A 21,333-nucleotide genomic window follows, 5' to 3' on the forward strand; every position below is an offset into this window, starting at 1 on the left:
TTGTTTTCTTCTCACACATTAAGAAACAAATTGATCATCTTCAAATGATTCTGCATGGCTACAAAGGCAGCAGGTAATTTTGACCTTAACATGCTGAAGATAATGTAAGGTATTTTATGTTCTTTGACAGGATGCCACTTCTTCATTTTAAAATAGCAAAGACTATATCAAAAGTTCAAAACCAATTTGCATGTCCAAGGTGCAAAGAATAATGTAGATAGTAGACACTGAGCACAGAATGTAATCTATGATATCAAATTGAAATCTTCAGTGTTCACAGAACCTATTATTCCATGCTGGCAGTTCGATAAAATACCTTGACCATAAATGTACTATCGCAATGCAAGACAATTTGATTATGAATATTGGAAATATAGACATGTTCATATTTACCAGCAATGTGATCTGTAATAAAATTGAAAAATACACCCTCTAAATTTAAGACTTTTTGAACTAAAGAGTATGATTGAGGAAACTTCTTTTTCTGTGAATAATGTTGCCAACTACATATGACATTTTTCTCTATATCTATCAGAATTCTAGCCTTCTCAAAGTTGAAATTTTAGAGTAAATTTACTGTTGAAATAAGTGTATGTTGCTATATGCTGCCTTGAAATTAATTTTCTTGCAGACATTCACACTAGACCAAAGAGATACAATAGAATCAATGAAAAATGACACACAGGCACAACCAATGTGCAAAAGAAGACAAGCTGTGCAAATACAAAAAGAACAATAATAATCATAACAAGTAATAAATAATTAAACACATAAATAATGCTGAGAACAGGAGTTGTTGAGTCCTTGAAAGTGACCCCGTAAGTTGTGTTCAGTGATCAGTTCCAGTGATAAGGTGACTGAAGTAATCCATGCCGATTTAGAAGACTAACGGTTAAAGGGTGACAACTGTCCTAGGTCTGGTGGTGTGGGACCTGAGGCTCCTGTACCCCCTATCCAATGGCAGCAGTGAGAAAAAAGCACAACGTGGCCTGGATGGTGGGGGTCCTTAATGATAGGTGCTGCTTTCTTGTGGCAATGCTTCTTGTGGATGTGCTCAGTGGTGTGGAGGGTTTTCCTATAATGGACTGGGCGAAATCCATCACTTTTTGTAGGTTTTTCCATTCTTGAGCATTGGTGTTTCCATATCAGGTCATGATGCAATCAGTCAGGATACTCTCCACTGTACATCCATATTAGTTTGTCAAAGTTTTAGATGACATGCCAAACCTGTGTAAAATTCTAAGGAAATAGACGTGTTGTCATGCTTTTTTTGAATTGGCACTTATGTGTTGGTCCCAGGACAGATCCTCTGATATGATAATATCAAGAAACTTAAAGTTACTGAACCCCTCCACCTCTAATTCCCCAATGAGGACTGGCTCATGGACCGCCAATTTCTTCCTCCTGTAGTCAATAATCAGTCTCTGGTTTTGCTGACTTTGAGTGAGAGGTTGCTGTTGCAAAAATAATATGCCACAAGTAATTATAATGTATTAACCTCGTCATGGTGGAGAGGCTTGTGATTTACTGAGATCCCGAGTGTGGTGCCGCCTGGTGCTTAACTTCCGGTAGGTTCACCCATGGCTGTAAGGTGAAGGGAGAGGTTCCAGACAAGGAGTGATCCAATCAAGACCGCAACGGTGGAGCTTGTGGAAGATGATGACACATCACAACAGCGGTGAGGGCAGATGAAGGTTGGAGCAGTGAAGAACGTCCAGTCATCTTGTACTCCATGGTGCTGGACCCTGACCCTGATTTGTCAAGGACCATGCGGTAGCTGCCCACGTATCAGCCTCCCCACATTAAACAAAGTCACACACAGGCGTTCTCCATTATGGCAATAGCTCCTTAGGGGGACATCATACTTGACTAGAGTGATCACACTATTTCTACTAAGTTGGATATCCTCCTTCTGTACTGTAAATTTCTATGGTTTCTAAAATCCACAACATATGGTGCAGTCATCTGATGGGATTGGCACTTCACTGAGGATGAGTCACAGCTCGTGACTCCCTCTTAGGAATTATTAAACCATCAGTCAGCTTCTGTAAGCACCAAACCAAGCAAAGGCAAGAATGACCACGGTAAAGGTCTATTTCAGCTGAGGGTGCAACTTCCATTTTATATACAGTATCGAGCACTTTGCTAATCTGTACAGAAATGTTGCTTAAATTCTGAAAGATCAGTATACCCATAACTGCAAGGCAGTGGAGGGCTGAGGTCAGAGATTTTCTTCACCTGGATGAACTGCCAACCTTGGCTGATGAGCCCAAGTGCCCGAAACAACTGGATTTAAGGTGCCAGTAACCTGCCTTTGCCCTTTCTCCTGTCAGTGGAAATGGTTCTGCTGGGCTTCATATCTAAGCCACATTTGAAGGCCAGGAGCTTGACTTGGTTGTCAGAGGCTATTGACATTGACATTGTCAGAGGCTAGAGACACATGACATTGGGAGCATTTAATAGGTAGTGGAAGTTTATCTCCACCACCACCCTCGGCTATGACAACCTTAAGGAACCTTAAAAATAAATAAATGCAAGGCAAGGAATAATGAGGTAGTGTCCGTGCAGTCATGGACGATATTTATTATTTACAGTATATTAACTCAACATATCTTTATATTAAGTTGCAAGAAAAAGTTTGTGAACCCTTTGCAATTACCTGGTGTTCATGAAATGTGGTCTGATCTTCATCTAAGTCACAATAATAAACAAACAATTTGCCTAAACCAATAACACACAAACATTTGAAATTCTTCTTGTCAATACTGAGTACACCATTTAGACATTCACAGTCTAGGTTCAAAGAGTGTGTGAAGCTCTGGGGTAATGCCTTCTACGAATGCTTTTTGGAGTTAGGTGTTCCAATCAATGAGATGTGATTGGAACTGAGGGTCATAGAGGTGGAACATTCAGGGATATTCAATATTCAGGAGGGATAGAGATGAAAGAAAAGGAGGTGGGGTAGCATTGCTGGTTAGAGAGGAGATTAACACAATAGAAAGGAAGGACATAAGCCGGGAAGATGTGGAATCGATATGGGTAGAGCTGCGTAACACTAAGGGGCAGAAGACGCTGGTGGGAGTTGTGTACAGGCCACCTAACAGTAGTAGTGAGGTCGGAGATGGTATTAAACAGGAAATTAGAAATGTGTGCAGTAAAGGAACAGCAGTTATAATGGGTGACTTCAATCTACATGTAGATTGAGTGAACCAAATTGGTAAAGGTGCTGAGGAAGAGGATTTCTTGGAATGTATGCGGGATGGTTTTTTGAACCAACATGTCGAGGAACCAACTAGAGAGCAGGCTATTCTGGACTGGGTTTTGAGCAATGAGGAAGGGTTAATTAGCAATCTTGTCGTGAGAGGCCCCTTGGGTAAGAGTGACCATAATATGGTGGAATTCTTCATTAAGATGGAGAGTGACATAGTTAATTCAGAAACAAAGGTTCTGAACTTAAAGAGGGGTAACTTTGAAGGTATGAGACGTGAATTAGCTAAGATAGACTGGCAAATGACACTTAAAGAATTGACAGTGGATATGCAATGGCAAGCATTTAAAGGTTGCATGGATGAACTACAACAATTGTTCATCCCAATTTGGCAAAAGAATAAATCAAGGAAGGTAGTGCACCCGTGGCTGACAAGAGAAATTAGGGATAGTATCAATTCCAAAGAAGAAGCATACAAATTAGCCAGAGAAAGTGGCTCACCTGAGGACTGGGAGAAATTCAGAGTTCAGCAGAGGAGGACAAAGGGCTTAATTAGGAAGGGGAAAAAAGATTATGAGAGAAAACTGGCAGGGAACATAAAAACTGACTGTAAAAGCTTTTATAGGTATGTAAAAAGGAAAAGAGTGGTAAAGACAAATGTAGGTCCCCTACAGACAGAAACAGGTGAATTGATTATGGGGAGCAAGGACATGGCAGACCAATTGAATAATTACTTTGGTTCTGTCTTCACTAAGGAGGACATAAATAATCTTCCAGAAATAGTAGGGGACAGAGGGTCCAGTGAGATGGAGGAACTGAGCGAAATACATGTTAGTAGGGAAGTGGTGTTAGGTAAATTGAAGGGATTGAAGGCAGATAAATCCCCAGGGCCAGATGGTCTGCATCCTAGAGTGCTTAAGGAAGTAGCCCAAGAAATAGTGGATGCATTAGTGATAATTTTTCAAAACTTGTTAGATTCTGGACTAGTTCCTGAGGATTGGAGGGTGGCTAATGTAACCCCACTTTTTAAAAAAGGAGAGAGAAACTGGGGAATTATAGACCGGTTAGCCTAACGTCGGTGGTGGGGAAACTGCTGGAGTCAGTTATCAAAGACGTGATAACAGCACATTTGGAAAGCGGTGAAATCATCGGACAAAGTCAGCATGGATTTGTGAAAGGAAAATCATGTCTGACGAATCTCATAGAATTTTTTGAGGATGTAACTAGGAGAGTAGATAGGGGAGAACCAGTGGATGTGGTATATTTGGATTTTCAAAAGACTTTTGACAAGGTCCCACAGAGGAGGTTAGTGTGCAAACTTAAAGCACACGGTATTGGGGGTAAGGTATTGATGTGGATGGAGAATTGGTTAGCAGACAGGAAGCAAAGAGTGGGAATAAACGGGACCTTTTCAGGATGGCAGGCGGTGACTAGTGGGGTACCGCAAGGCTCAGTGCTGGGACCCCAGTTGTTTACAATATATATTAATGACTTGGATGAGGGAATTAAATGCAGCATCTCCAAGTTTGCGGATGACACGAAGCTGGGTGGCAGTGTTAGCTGTGAGGAGGATGCTAAGAGGATGCAGAGTGACTTGAATAGGTTGGGTGAGTGGGCAAATTCATGGCAGATGCAATTTAATGTGGATAAATGTGAAGTTATCCACTTTGGTGGCAAAAAAAGGAAAACAGATTATTATCTGAATGGTGGCCGATTAGGAAAAAGGGAGGTGCAACGAGACCTGGGTGTCATTATACACCAGTCATTGAAAGTGGGCATGCAGTTACAGCAGGCGGTGAAAAAGGCGAATGGTATGCTGGCATTTATAGCGAGAGGATTCGAGTACGGGAGCAGGGAGGTACTACTGCAGTTGTACAAGGCCTTGGTGAGACCACACCTGGAGTATTGTGCAGTTTTGGTCCCCTAATCTGAGGAAAGACATCCTTGCCATAGAGGGAGTACAAAGAAGGTTCACCAGATTGATTCCTGGGATGACAGGACTTTCATACGAAGAAAGACTGGATGAACTGGGCTTGTACTCGTTGGAATTTAGAAGATTGAGGGGGGATCTGATTGAAACGTATAAAATCCTAAAGGGATTGGACAGGCTAGATGCAGGAAGATTGTTCCCGATGTTGGGGAAGTCCAGAACGAGGGGTCACAGTTTGAGGATAAAGGGGAAGCCTTTTAGGACCGAGATTAGGAAAAAGTTCTTCACACAGAGAGTGGTGAATCTGTGGAATTCTCTGCCACAGGAAACAGTTGAGGCCAGTTCATTGGCTATATTTAAGAGGGAGTTAGATATGGCCCTTGTGGCTACGGGGATCAGGGGGTATGGAGGGAAGGCTGGGGCAGGGTTCTGAGTTGGATGATCAGCCAGGATCATAATAAATGGCGGTGCAGGCTCGAAGGGCTGAATGGCCTACTCCTGCACCTATTTTCTATGTTTCTATGTGCTCCGTCCTGTAAAAAAGGCACACAAAACCAGAAATCTCTAGAACTTGTGAAATTCTCTGTTCATGTGTTCACTATGTGAAAAACACTGAATAATAATTTTGTATATGGAAGGACACCACAGAAGAAACCACTGTATTCCAAAAAAAAAAATTGCTGCTTGTCTCAAGTTTGCAAAAGACCACCTGGATGCACCACAACACTTCTAACACAATGTTCTGAGGACAGATGAAACAAAAGTTGAACTTTTTGGCAGAAATGCACACTGCTGTGTTTGGAGGAAAAGGGCACTGCACACCACCATCAAAACTTCATCCCAACTGTGAAGCATAGTGCAAGGAGCATCATGGTTCGGGGCTGCTTTGCTGCCTCAGGGCCCGGACAGCTTGCAATTGTTATATCAATACATTTTACAGTATCAGGGTAGCTGTCCATCTCTTCAATTGAAGTTGAATGATGCAACAAAACAATGATCCAAAACACAACAAGAGAAGGTTTAAAAAGAAGCAGATTCATGTATTGGAATGGCCTCGACAGAGTTCAGACCATAACCTGATTGAGATAGAACATAGAAATATACAGCACATTACAGGCCCTTCAGCCCACAATATTGTGCTGACCATGTAACTAATTCTAGAAACTGCATAGAATTTCCCTACCATATAGCTCTCTATACTTCTAAGCTCCATGTACCTAGCCAAGAGGCTCTTAAAAGACCCTATTGTATCCGCTTCTACCACCATTGCTGGCAGTGCATTCCATGTACCCACCAATGTCCATATGAAAAACTTGCCTCTGGCGTCCCCCCGTATGTACTTCCAAGCACCTTAAAACTATGCCCCCTTGTGCTAGTCATTTCAGCCCTGGGAAAAAGCCTCTGGCTATCCACATGATCAATGCCGCTCATCATCTTAAGCATCTCTATCAGGTCACCTCTCATCCTCTGTTGCTCCAAGGAGAAAAGGCCAAGTTCACTCAATCTATTCTCGTAAGGCATGCTCTCCAATCCAGGCAACATCCTTATAAATCTCCTCTGCACTCTCTCTATAGTATCCATATCCTTCCTGTGGTGAGGTGATCAGAATTGAACACAGTACTCCAAGTGGGGTCTAATTAAGTTCCTACCAAAATGAACCACTCACATTTATCTGGGTTGAACGCCATCTGCCACTCCTCAGCCCAGTTCTACATCCTATTGGCGACCAGCTGTAACCTCTGACAACCCTCCAGACTATCCACAAAACCCCCAACTTTTGTGACATCAGCGAACTTACTAACCCACCCTTCTAATTCCTTATCCAGGTCATTTATAAAAATCACAAGGAAGACGTGTCCCAGAACAGATCCCTGCAGAACACCACTAGTCACCGATTGCTATGCAGAATATGAATCATCTACTGCCATCCTTTGCCTCCTGTGGGCAAGCCAATTCTGGATCCTTGGATCCTATGCCTCCTTACTTTCAGAATGAGCTTTGCATGGGGAACCTTATCAAAAACCTTACTGAAATCCATATACACTACATCCACTTCTCTACCTTCATCAATGTATTTTGTTACATCCTCAAAGAATTCAATCAGACTTGTAAGCCATGCTGACTATCCCTAATCAGATTATGTCTCTCCAAATGCTCATAAGTCCTGCTTCTCAGGATCTTTTCCAACAACTTGCCCACCCCTGGGGTCAAAAAGTTCCTGGGTTATCTCTACTTCCTTTCTTGAACAAGGGAACAACATTTGCAACCCTCCACTCCTCTGGCACTTCTCTTGTCCCTCTTGTTGATGCAAAAACCATTGCCAGAGGCTCAGCAGTCTCCTCCCTCACTTCCCACACTAGCCTGGGTATATCTCGTCTGGACCCGATGACTTATCGAATTTAATACTTTTCCAAAGCTCTAGCACATCCTCTTTCTTAATGTCTAAATGTGTTTCAGTCCACTGTAAGTCATCCCCATGATTGCCAAGGTCCTTTTCCCTGGTGAATAGTGAAAGAAGGCATCCATTAAGTACATCCGATATCTCCTCTGACTCCATGCACGTTTCCACTATCGAACCTGATTGGTCCTATTCTCACATGGCTTGAGTCTGTGGTAAAGAAGGCAAATGCAATGTTGGCATTTATTTCAAGGGGAATAGAATATAAAAGCAAGGAGATAATGCTGAGCCTTTATAAGACACTAGTCAGACTGAACTTGGAATTTTGTCGACAGTTTTGGGCCCCATATCTTAGAAAGGATGTGCTGTCATTGGGGAGAGTCCAAAGGAGGTTCATGAGGATGATTGTGGGAGTGAAGGGGTTAACACATGAGGAGCATTTGGCAGCTTTGGGCCTGTACTCAGGAATTGAGAAGAATGCACAGAGATCTCATTGAAACCTACCGAATGTTGAAAGGACTAGATAGGTTGGATGTGGAGAGGATGTTTCCTCTGGTGGGGGTATCCAGAACTAGAGAGCACAGCCTCAAAATTGAGGGGTGACCATTTAGAACAGAGGTAAAGAGGAATTTTTTAGACAAAGGGGTGAATCTGTGGAATGCTCTGCCCCAGACTGCGGTGGAAGCCAATTTGGTGGGTATATTTAAGGTGGAAGTTGATAGTTTCCTGATTGGTCAGGGCATCAAAGGATATGGCAAGAAGGCAGGTGTTTGGGGATGAGTGGGATCCTAGATCAGTCATGATAGAATGGTAGACTTGATGGGCTGAATGGCCTAATTCTGCTCCTATGTCTTATGGTCACTTAAATGTTATTAACGAGCAGAATAGTATCAAGGAGCGGTGTGGTCTACTGTTCCACATTTTTATCTGTTTGCGTGCACTGTTCTTACAGAATCATCTGCAAAATGCTAAGCTGGGGCACATCATCAGTGATGTTACCCGGGGTCGTCGGATGTTTCGGATCTTTCAACATCATACGCCCTCGCCCAGACGACCCGACCGGGATTGATCAGACCCCGGCCTGTGCCCTAGCAGCAACCCACGGATGTGCCCTCTTTATCCAGTGCTATCATGATGCTTTCTCTGCTGCATCTGTGGTGGTGGAAATGGCTCTCCTTCTCTCTCCCGTGATTCCAAGTGCAGCGTATACTTTACAGAGCGACTGGCCTGCAAAGCCACGACATCCGACCTCCACGGGCCAACACTTTGCTCTCCAGCCTCTTCTTTGGCAGTTGTTCTTCAGATCTTCATTCTTGGCTCTTTTCCGCTCGAAGTAAGTTTATATTCATGCATTACATAAACTTATATATAAAATAATAATGTGAAAACACATATGGAATCAATGCATACAATATGCATGCATGCAAAGAATTGATACACAGTGTAGTGTTTCAGTAAGTGTCAGATTCTAGTGTGTAGTAATCAGGTTGCGTGGTTAATGAATGATGTTACTGTCCTGATAGCTGGGAGTGGTTGTTCGCGTGGTAAGAGGGATAGGGGGCGGATCCAGCAGCGGAACATAGCGGAGCACGGCTTGCTGATAGACACTCGTGCAGAAATTGCCGGCTGCCGCTCTGCCGTCTTAGCGCTTCTCGCAGTCTCCTGCTGTTTCCATACACTAACCGGCCCCGAGACGGAGGCATCAGGAGCAACAGCAGCCCACCATCCCTGCAGTGGCAACACGGGAGACAGACAGACATAGAGAGAGAGAGAGAGACGGGCTGGACAGACAGACCGGGTAAGCAGCACATGTGTGACACCAAAAACAGACACAAAGGTCTGGCAAGCTTATTAAAGCGGACGATTTCTCCTCTTTGGATGGAGAGGCGTGTGTTTGCAAACGCCCGGTGTAGTTAAACTTACCTTTAGAGGGTGCGGATAGTGAGAGACTGATTTCCCCGCGAGTTTCCGAACGTGAGGCAACCCCGTCAGTTTGGGATCACTCGGACTGACAGTTTTGCTGTGAGATTTTTACCCACCGTCATCGGAAAGGGTTGGTAACTATGTGGAAATGGTGAGGGATTTGCTCACCCCATGGCCACGGGCATGAACTCGGTGTATGAACGTCTCGGTGGATGAGTAGCTGAAACTGTATCAAAACTGGGTGGTCCGTTAGCCTGGGAGCTGAAATCCAAATCTCCAACTTTGCTGACTGCTAACTCACCCTGCAATGCGGAGATCAAGTGTTACATGAGCGTTTGTGTGTATTATGTGTGTGTCCAAAATCTGATATGTGTGTGTTTATTATTGGTGAGTGCATGCACATAGAACATAGACTACAGTAGTGGATCAGGCCTTTTTGCCACAGTGTTGTGTAGATTCATTAAACTATTAATTAAAAGCATGTACCATGTAAGTGTGTGGTGTATGTGCCTATGTTATGCTGGTATGTGTGTGTGTAAACACTTTGATATTTATAATGTGCATTCACTTGATGTCATATGATGTGACTATGTATGCACGTGTGTACTTCCCAAATGTTAGTCTCTGCTTGCATATGAGTGTGGATCCACTTGTGGGCATGTGTGTGTGCACATGTATGAATGCTTGTACCTATGTGTATGTCTTTGCGTGTGTATGTCTCTCTCTCTCCCCCCCCCCATCCATGCACTGCTTTATATGGCCACACATGACCACATGACGTTTGCTTTGGGTGAAGTTCAGAGGCAGTTGTAGGATTTGCTGCCACGCAGCAGAACCATGTGCTGCTGCATTCCCAGTTCGCAGCTTTGGCACCAGTGGCAGGACTGCTGGAACGCCTGAGCCTCACAAGCTGTATTTTTAGTGCCACGGCCATATTAAGATTTTTTTGTTGTGTGCACCAGAGCCTAACGTGGACTGTAAACGTGTAAGGCTGCCCGAGCCAGTGTAATCTAGTCCAGCCTGGAGCTGATGAAATCTTCTCCAAGTGATCACTACTGCGCTTTTTTATCATGGAAACATCTATGCGAGATGTTGTGTTCTCTTTCAATTTGAAGGGGGTAGTGTGATATTTCTAAATAAGCAAAATATATACTATACACTAGATATCTACTTTAATAGGTGCCTCTTTTGCCTAATAAGTAGCCATTGAGTGTATGTTTGTGGTCTTTGTTGCTGTATCCCATCCTCTTGAGGTTTAATGTGTTCTACGTTCAGAGATGCTCTTCTGCACACCACCATTGTAATGTGTGGTATTTGAGTTACTGTCACCTTCCTGTCAGCTTGAACCAGTCTGGCCATTCTCCTCTGACCTCTCTCATTAACACGCATTTTTGCCCACAAAACTGCCACTCACTGGATTTTTTTTTGTTTTTTGAACCATTCTCTGTAAACTAGAGACGACTGTGTGTGAAAATCCCAGGAGATCAGCAGTTTCTGAGAGATGCACACCAACCTATCTGGCACCAACAATCATTCCACAATCAAAGTCACTTAGATCATATTTCTTCCCTATTCTAATGTTTGATTAGAGCAGCAACTGTCTGTATGCTTTCATGCATTGAGTTCCTGCCACATGATTGGCTGATTGGATATTTGCATTAACAAGCAGGTGTACACGTGGACCTAATAAAGTGGCCACTGAGCGTATGTGTAATATAGGGAGCCATTAAAATTATGCTTGGAATTCTAAACTGTGAGTTAAAAATTTCAAGAGGTGTGTCACACACCTGCGGCGCAAGTAGACATTCTAATTGAGTACTCCGTTCTCATTGCAGGATCCTTCCTAATAACATAAAGTAACCATGTATATTTGCCAGCATGTTTAGCAGCCTTCAGGCCTCTCCGTCTGCTCCCTTTCCCTTCTTCTACTCAGCACTGAGCAGCCTCAGGGGGCAATATGGCCTGTTCCTGCTCCTTTCTTCTCCATATTCCATTTCCCTTGAATCTGTCACTTAGCCCGAGTAACATATAGAACAGAGAACACTACTGCCCAGCCCACAATGGAAAAATCAATCTCACCCTTCGCTGCTATCTGGCCCTCCATTTTCTTTCATCTATGTGCCTATATAAAAGTTTATTTAATCCCCTAATTTATCTGCCTCTATCACCACCCCTGGCAGGGTATCCATGCACCTACCACTCTCGGTCCAAAAAACATGCCCCTGTACTTTACTCCACTCATCTTAAAATGCTAATGTATTGGTTTGTGTGACACTTGGTACATCAGAGTTTGGAGTTCAGTCCCAGTGGACGTCCTCCCCAGGGGATGCATGGGTTTCCTCCAGGTGCTCTGGTTTCCTCCCACAGTCCAAAGATGTACCGGGTAGATTAATTAGTCATTGTAGATTGTCCCATGTAGAGTTAAATTGGAGATGTCAGGAGCTACTGGGCGGTGCAGCTCGAAGGGCCAGAAGGGCTTATTCTGCACCGTATCTCTAAATAAAATAAAAAATTATGCCCCCTGGTATTAGCCATTTCTGTCCCATTATCTGCTTCTCTTCCCTCCACATAATTTTCCAAAGCATCTCGTCATAATTACCTTCTCAGCATGCCTTTTCTGCTCCTTTGACAAATTCTTTCATTGTCTTTGTGATTTAATTTTCTCTTGATTAGCAGGATTACCAGTGACAACCACTATCCAACTACCCACCTGCTGCTTTCATACTTCCCACTTCCCTGCGTGCTTTGGCTCCTTAAGGATCTTAGATTGCCCTTGACTGTAGGTATAGTCTGGACCATTACTGTTTGTCTCATGTTACTGAGCCATATTCTCTTTCTTCAGAAAATTGGAACTAGGTCTTGTGAAAGTTCCTTTCACCGACAGAGGATTACATCCCCATTAAATAACTCACTCATCTTATTGTTATTAATGTAGATTGGTAAAAGATCAACTCGGGCAAGTAATAGGTGATTACACTCAGTGGCCACTTTATTGGGTACCTCCTGTATGTAATAAAGTGGTCATTGAGTGTATGTTTGTGGTTTTTCACTGCTGTAGCCATCCACTTCAAGATTCAGTGTGTTGCAAAGATGCCCTTCTGCACACCACTGTTACAATGCATGGTTATTTGAGTTACTGTAGCCTTCCTGTCAGCTTGAACCAGTCTGCCCATTCTTGGAGTTCTCTCATGGACAAGGTATTTTTGCCCACAGAACTGCCACTCACTGATTTTGTTTTTTGTTTTTGGCACCATTCTCTATAAACCCTAGAGACTGTCGTGGGTGAAAACTCCAGGAGATTAGCAGTTTTTGAGTTACTCAAACCACCCCATCCGGCATCAACAATCGAACAGTCAAAGTCACTAAGATCACATTTTATCCCCATTCTGATATTTGGTCTGAACAGCAACTAAACATCTTGATCATGTCTGTATGCTCTTATGCACTGAGTTGCTGCCACATGTTTGGCTGATTAGATATTTGCATTAATAAGCAGGTGTACAGGTGTAACTAATAAAATGGCCACTGAGTGTATACTGGCCCTCATTTAGTTTTAAAACTCTTCTCATTTTTAAATCTCTTCAAGGGATTTAGCTCTTTGTACCCATGCAATTCACAGACTCATTGCCCCTGACGCATCTTCATGTTTCCATTTCTAGACCCTTGTGTGTGCTTGATTTTAACCCCTCCACCAATAGTGGTCATGCCTTTATTTGCCAGGGCTCTAAGTTCCCCTCTTTCCTTTTTGTCTCCTCTCTCCCACTGTCCTTCCTTCCTCATTTGAAACCCTCCCCCCTAAAAATTCATTGTCCAAACCCAATGTCTGATGTCGTGAGGTGCTTTGGGATGTTTTGCTGTGTGAGTGGTATATAAATACAAGCTGTTGCCTGAACAAAGGATGTTACAGGGAATTTAATTTTAGTTAGAGTAGACAGACAGTAATTGTTTTTATTGGCAAGGAAAGCCAAAGGGGGGGATGAGAGTAGTATTGTTTTACACAACAATTTGTTGTATTGTGGAATTTACCACCTGAAAAACAAGTACAAAATGCCTTGCGATGAATCTGCCATTGATAGGAAGGGAAAGCAGGGTGAGGATGACGGGGAGTGTGTTCATTGGGTAAGTTTTTTTAAATTGTCAAACAAGTACATTTTTCATTTCGCCTATGTATACGTGTTCTTGTGCATGTGACAGTAAACTTACTCAACGGTCTCGTTCAGAGCTTGGTGTCTCTGGTTTCAGTTTGGGCTAAAGTTCAACCATGAGGTGTCCCTTCTTTTCTCTGTAGCTCGCTGCCTGCTAAGAATGGAAGGAGAGAGATTCACAGCTGACTCTACTGGCTGTATGATAAAACCCACACATGGTCACATGTACACATCGTTCTTTGCTATGAAACCTCAGTTCATTTTCACTTCAGCCAGAGACAAGGGAGACTGGAGATGCTGGAAATCTGGAGGAATGCACAAATAACCACACAGAGACCTGAAACATTGATTGCCTATTTCCATCCAAAGATTCCTCCAGACCCTCTGTGTTCCTCCAGCCCCATTCACTTCAGTCTGTGGATAACTTTCCATCTGATAGATTCAGTAACTGTGTCACTAGTTATGAAGGTCAGGTATTCTCACCTCACATCTTAGTCTTTCCCCCTCTTGGCCTTTTGCCACTCCGTGCCATTCTGAGCATAGTCATTGTCTTTCCACTGAGTCTCCATATCTACCTCTTATGATTTAGGTCTCTCTTTGCTTGCTTGTTGGCTTTGGCATTTGCCACCACTGGGGGTTGGTGGTGTTGAATATCCACAGTGTGTTCATTGGCTTGTTGTAACCTTAGTTAAAGTGTAACCAAATCTACAGGGAGGTTGTGTGTTCATTTTCCTGTGGCCTCTGAATAGATAAGAGGGATCAAGACAAGTCATGTTTATTGTCATGTGCCCAATTAGCATGAAGTACAGGGACTATGAAAACAAACAGAAACCTCCTGGCATAAATTCCACCCCCCCCCCCCCCCCACCCAGTGCCTAGTTTTACCCTTTTCACTTCCAATAGTCTAGCACAGTTTCAACAATGTTGTCCATCTTTGAGCCTTTCCTCTTTTAATCTTATTCCACCCCACGCTACATTCATTTCCATCGCAGAAGAGCAGGCAAGTTCCCCTGGTAATTAAGACCAGTCTTTCAAGTTAAGTTCAAGTTTATTGTCATTCACCAGTATTCATGTATACCGCCGAATGAAAAGTTCCTTCTGACCAAAGTGCACAACACAGTACATATATCTCACACACATAACACATGAAGTAATATTATCACAAATAAATTAATAAATAATAAGGTGCATATACGATACCAGTTAAAAAGGAAACAATATAATGCTACTGGTGCTTCACGTGTGATGAGGCCTGGGGTGATGCCAGGGAGTTCAGTAGTCTTATGGAGCTTTTTCCCATCCTAAAAATTCCTGTCTTAATGCTATGGAACCTCCTTCCTAGTGGTAAGAGATAGTTGGGCAGATAAACAACATTACTGAAACTGCTCTGGTCAAAATTAAGTCATCATTTGTGCAAAATATGGCTGTTGCAATTTATCTATTTTAATAATGGTATATCAAGTATATCATTGATGTGAAACACTTCGTGAAATCCTGATATAGGTATAATTAGTATTGTCAAGTAAACTTAACTGTTTTCCTTTAAGTTGTCTCCAGTAAGAGAAAGTTAAGCTTTCAAAATCTGGGGCTCCTTCTCTAAACCCTTTTATCTGTTTCCATCCTTCCTGATTTTCTTCATTGAGCTTCACACCACGTACTCTAATTTGACTCCACTTCATGCTTTGGTCTGGTCCTTAACCATCATAAGGCATTTTGATACACGAAACTACGAATGTTTGACCATAGAACAAAGCAGCAGAATGAGGCTATGTGGCCCAGTGAGCCATCATGGCTGATTTATTGTCTGTCTCAAACCCATTCTCCTGCCTTCTCTCTTGACTGAAGACATCGATTGAATTTTCATGGGCTCTGGATGTTCATTTCAGTAAATCCATAAATATGTATTGCAACCTGAGATGCAGATTAAAGAATTCAAAGTCTGAATAACTTTGAGAAGCACTTCGAAATCCACTGATACTTTCTTCTTAGGCTTTGCTATTTGAACAGCAAGTTAAACTTATGATTGGAGGCTTTTGATCTACGCAATTACATGAGGTCATGTGGCGATGATATCACACCTCTGAAAAAATCATTTTGATGCAGAAGTTCGTGTTATACATCTCAGTGATAAATGCTTCTTATGTAATAAAGGTTTAATTACAGTATGGGAATTGCAAGACTTCTGACCGCACGTCCCAACAAAGGATTGTGAGGACTTCTGAGAGATCATTGAGATCTCCCTTCCACTCGTTAGAGATATTTAACAGGAGCAGGGTCCTTAGCATTGTCAATGATCTCTCCCATCTGTCCAACAATCTCTTTGATCCCTTACCATCAGACAGGACATACTGTAGCATTAGGACAAGAACTGTTAGGAAACAGCTTCTTCCCCCAGGCTGTAAGTCGACTGAACTCCCCACCACCACCCAGGTTTTATTATGTATGAAGTGGCAGCAGCATTATACTGTTTACTTTTTAACTTGTATCATACATGCACCTTATTATTTGTTGATTTATTTGTGGTAATATTACCTTATCCGTTATGTGTGTGAGTTATATGTACTGTGTTGTGCACCGTGGTCCAGAGGAACAGTGTTCTGTTTGTGGTATAAACATGTACGGTTGCATGACAATAAACTTGAACTTGAAATTAATTAAAGCACCAAAGTTAAAAGGTAGTGATCACAATACACTTCCCTCTCTCACAAGCATGGAATATGTAGAAATATTGCACTTACCTTCTGCTTATTCATAAATAGTACATTACAGCATAATGTCAATCAACAACGGTTCAGTTTGTTTAATCAGTTCTTAAATTTATTAGACAAAATACAAAGGAAAAGACAGGATTGCTGAGATTGGATAGGTTGTTTCACATATAGACAGAAAGGTACTGGGAGAAGGCCAGCAATATTATGAAGTGTCCCTCCCTCTCTGCCCATGGACTGTTTTCCCCAGTCCAGTGAGGAAGGAGGCTATGTAGCATGAACGCCAGGACCAATAGACTCAAAAACTTACCCCAAGAAATAACGCTGATCAATATCTCCACCCACTAGCCCACCCCACCATACCACAACCCCAATCACCACTATTTTGTCACTTCCTGTCAATCACCCTATACACGCCTGTGCCTAATGTCACTTTATGGATATATAATCAATCTATATATAAGCTATCTTATGTATTTATTGTGTTTTTTAATTATTATGGTTTTTATCTTATTCAGCTTTTTGTGTTGCGTTGGATCCGGAGTAACAATTAATTTGTTCTCCTGTACACTCGTGTACAGGAAATGACATTAAACTATCTAGTTAATATGTGTAGAGAGTAAAATGGTCAGGATGTATCTGTGTTGTGATTGTGGCACCAAAGTTTGTTATTTTTTATATACAGTGCTTATAAAAAGTATTCATCTCCCCTTGGAAGTTTTCATGTTTTATTATTTTACAACAATGAATCACAATTAATGTAATTTGGCTTTTTTTGACACTAATCTTTTGTGTCAAAGTGAAAACAAGTCTCTACAATGTGATCTAAATTAATTATAAATATAAAACACAAAATAATCGATTGCGTAAGTATTCACCCACTTCAAGTCAGTATTTAGTAGATGCACCTTTGGCAGCAGTTGCACCTTGGGTCTGTGTATAGGTTTACGCATCTGGACACTACAATTTCCACCCCCCCCCCCCCCCCCCAGTTTTACTTTATAAAACTGCTCAAGCTCTGTCAGATCGCACGGGGATCATGAGTGAACAGCCCTTTTCAAGTCCAGCCACAAATTCGCAATTGGATTGAGCTCTAGACTCTGACTTGGCCACTACAGGACATCAACGTTATTGTTTTTAAGCCATTCCTGTGTAGCTTTGGCTTTATACTTGGGGTCATTGTCTTGCTGGAAAACAAACCTTCTTCTAAGTCGCAGTTCTCTTGCAGACAGCATCAGGTTTTCCTCCAGGATTTCCCTGTATTTTGTTGCATTCATTTTACCCTCTACCTTCACACGCCTTCCAGGGCCTGCTGCAGTGAAGCATCCCCACAGCATGATGCAGCCACCACCATGCTTCACAGTAGGGATGGTGTATTTTTGATGTTGAGTGGTGTTTGGCTTACGCCAAATACTGTATTTAGTCTGATGGTCAAAAAGCTTAATTTTGGTTTCATCAGCCATAGAACCTTCTTCCAGCTGACTTCAGCATCTCCCACATGCCTTCAGGCAAACTCTAGCTGAGACTTTGTATGCGTTTTTTTCAACAGTGGCTTTCTCTTTGTCACTCTCCCATAAATCTGCGACTGGTGAAGCGCCCAGGCAACAGTTGTTATATGTACAGCTCTCTCCCATCTCAGCCACTGAAGCTGTAATTCCTTCAGAGTTGTCATAGGTCTCTTGGTGGCCTCCCTCACTCGTCCCCTTCTTGCACGGTCACTCAGTTTTTGAGATGGCCTGCTTTAGGCAGATTTACAGCTGTGTCATATTCTTTCCTTTTCTTGGTGATTGACGAAACTGTACTTCAAGGAATATTCAGTGACTTGGAAATTTTCTTGTATCCATCTCCTGACTTGTGCTTTTCAATAACCTTTTTGTGGAGTTAATTGGAGTGTTCTTTTCTCTTCATGGTGTAGTTTTTGCCAGGATACTGACTCAGCAGTTGAACCTTCCAGATCCAGGTGTATTTTTACTACCATCGGGGGACTTCCAGCCTCTCCAGTGGCCACATCTGCACCAGGTGCATTATGATGCAGCTCCTTGGAGACTGTGTTAGGGAACTGGAGCTGCAGCTCGATGACCTTCAGCTTGTTCGGGAAAATGAAGCAGTGATAGACAGGAGCTACAGCGAGGTAGTCACCCTAAGATTACAGGAGACAGGTAAATAGGTGACTGTCATGAGAGGGAAGGGAGTATGTCAGATAGTGGAGAGCACCACTGTGGCCATCCCCCTCGACAATAAGTACTCCATTTTGAGCACTGTTGGTGGGTTTGGAATGACCAACCTGCGGGAAGCAACAGCGGCCGTGCCTCTCACACTGTGGCTCTGGAGGGGAGGAACTGAAGGTGATGGCAGCAGTAATAGTAGTCAGGGGGACAGATAGGTGATTCTGTCGAAGCAAAAAGGAAACACGGATGGTAGTTGCTTCCAAGGTGCCAGGGTCCGCGATGTTTCTGAATGCATCTGCAATACCCTGAAAAGGGTGGGTGGTACATATTGTAGAAAACAACATAGGTAGAAAAAGGGAGGAAGTCCTGAAAACAGAATACAGGAAGTTAGGAAGGAAACTGAGAAGCAGGACATCAAGGATAGTAATCTTGGTATTGCTGCCTGTGCCACGCGACAGTGAGTATAGGAATGGAATGAGGTGGCAGATAAATGCATGGCTGAAGAATTGGAGCGGGGGCAGGGATTCAGATTTCTGGATAATGGGGACCTCTTCTGGGGCAGGTGGGACCTGTACAAAAATGACAGGTTGCTCTTAAATCGGATGGGGACCAATATCATTGTGGGCAGGTTTACTAGAGCTGTTGGGAGTGGTTTAAACTAATATAGTGGAGGATGAGCCAACAGGTTTATAAGTAGATGATGGATATAACATGAATGTAAAGAAGGACAAGCCAATGACTGGGTACAAATGTAGATGGAGCAAAGAGTTAAATTGTACCACAGAGGCAAAATTCAAAAGGGCGAAGAATGCAGCACTGAAGGTGCTGTATTTATATGTGCGTAGCATTCAGAAGAAGGTGGACAAATTTGTGGCGCAATTACAGATTGGTGGTAGAAGGCCATAGTTGGGAGCTTAACATCAAAGGATATACGTTGTTTTGAAAGGACAGGCAGGAAGGCATAGGTGGTGGTGTGGCACTGTTGGTAAGAGATGGAATTACATCTGTAGAAAGAGGAGACATTGGGTCAGAGAATGTTGAATCTCTGTGGGTGGAGTTAAGAAACTGCAAGGGTAAAAACACCATTATGGGGCCATATATAGGCCTCCAAAGAGTGTCAAGGTGTGGAGTTGGGATTGCAAAGGGAGCTGGAAAGGTATGTAATAAGGGTAATGACACAATTGTAATGGGAGACTTCAATTTGCAAGGGGATTGGGAAAATCAAGTTGGTATCGGAGCACAAGAGAGGGAATTTGTTGAATGCCTATGAGATGGCTTTTTAGAGCAGCTTGTGCTTGAGCCTACTCAGGGAAACGCTATCTTGGATTGGGTGTTGTGTCATAACCCAGATTTTATTAGTCAGCTTTAGTCAGCGGGGGAGACCAAGTCCATTAGTATATTTAAAGCAGAAGTTGATAGTTTCCTGATCGGTCAGGGCATCAAAGGATGTGGTGAGAAGGCAGGTGTATGGGGCTGAGTGAGATCTGGGATCAGCCATGATAGAATGGAAGAGCAGACTCAATGGGCTGAATGGCCTAATTCTGCTCCCATTTCTTACGGTCTTATGGGAGCACCTCGACTGCGCACAGATCTCCAAAATCAGACTTCCATTTAACTAATTATGTGACTTCTAAAACCAATTTTCTGCACCACTGATGATTTGGTGTGTCATGTTAAAAGGGGTGAATAATTATGCAATCAATTATTTTGTATTTTATATTTGTAATTAATTTAGATCACTTTGTTGAGAACTGTTTTCGCCTTGACACAAAAGAGTCTTTTTCTGTTGATCAGTGTCAAAAAAGCCAAATTAAATCCACTATGATTTAATGCTGTAAAACAATAAAACATGAAAACTTCCTAGGGGGTTTTGTTTTGGCACTGTAACATCACACTGAATCTTTAGAGAACCACACTTGCAAGACCATAATAATAGAGGTTTCCCTTTCTTTGTGAATTAATATCTTTAAAAGTGCCAGCCAGTCTTCAAATACTTTCTGGAGCTTGGAAAGGAGAGAACATTTCGGTAGGTTTCAGTCCTTTATTTTAATGTGTTTATGGGATGGGCCAATACACACTGTTGATCACAAATTAACACAGACTTCAGGTGTTTACAAGGGTATTTTAGAGTGTAGTCAAACACACTGATGGATCTTGAATTATACAGACAGTGGCCACTTATTAGATACCTCCCATACCTGATAAAGTGGCCACTGGGAGTATGTTGATGGTCTTCTGCTGCTCTTGCTCATTCACTTCAAGGTTCAATATGTTCTATGTTCTTCTGCATCTCTGTAACACATGCAATTGCTGTTACACATGTTTATTTGCATTACCATCACCTTTCTGTCAGCTTGAACCAGTTTGGCCAATCTCCTCTGACCTCTCATTAGCAAGACATTTTCTCCCACAGAACTGCTGCTCACGGGATGATTTTTGTTTCTCACATCATTCTCTGTAGAGAATTGTGCATGAAAATGTGAGTGAGGTTGATGTTCTGGAGCATGTTGATATTAAGGGAGAGGAGGTGTTAAATACATTAGGATGGGTAAGTCCTCGGGGCCTGACGGAATATTAACCAGGCTGCTCCACGAGGCGAGGGAGGAGATTGCTGAGCCTCTGGCTAGGATCTTTATGTCCTCATTGTCCACGGGAATGGTACCGGAGGATTGGAGGGAGGCGAATGTTGTCCCCTTGTTCAAAAAAGGTAGTAGGGATAGTCCAGGTAATTATAGACCGGTGAGCCTTACGTCTGTGGTGGGAAAGCTGTTGGAAAGGATTCTTAGAGATAGGAACTGTAGGCATATAGAGAATCATGGTCTGATCAGGGACAGTCAGCATGGCTTTGTGAAG

The 21,333-nt window shown here is 42.7% G+C and overlaps 1 protein-coding gene across 3 annotated transcripts in view; it reads left to right on the top strand.

Moving 5' to 3' along the window:
* The first annotated feature begins 9,113 nt into the window (after nucleotides 1-9,113).
* The window catches only part of slc38a3b (solute carrier family 38 member 3b), a 165,824-nt gene continuing 153,604 nt past the window's right edge, over nucleotides 9,114-21,333 (top strand). For all 3 annotated transcript variants that reach the window (XM_072280829.1, XM_072280830.1, XM_072280831.1), the window contains exon 1: nucleotides 9,114-9,334. The gene's annotated coding sequence lies outside the window, so the exon portion shown is untranslated. The remainder of the gene's footprint in view (nucleotides 9,335-21,333) is intronic.

This window comes from Mobula birostris, chromosome 16 (genome assembly GCF_030028105.1).
Source record: "Mobula birostris isolate sMobBir1 chromosome 16, sMobBir1.hap1, whole genome shotgun sequence".
In the NCBI taxonomy this organism is placed as follows: domain Eukaryota; kingdom Metazoa; phylum Chordata; class Chondrichthyes; order Myliobatiformes; family Myliobatidae; genus Mobula; species Mobula birostris.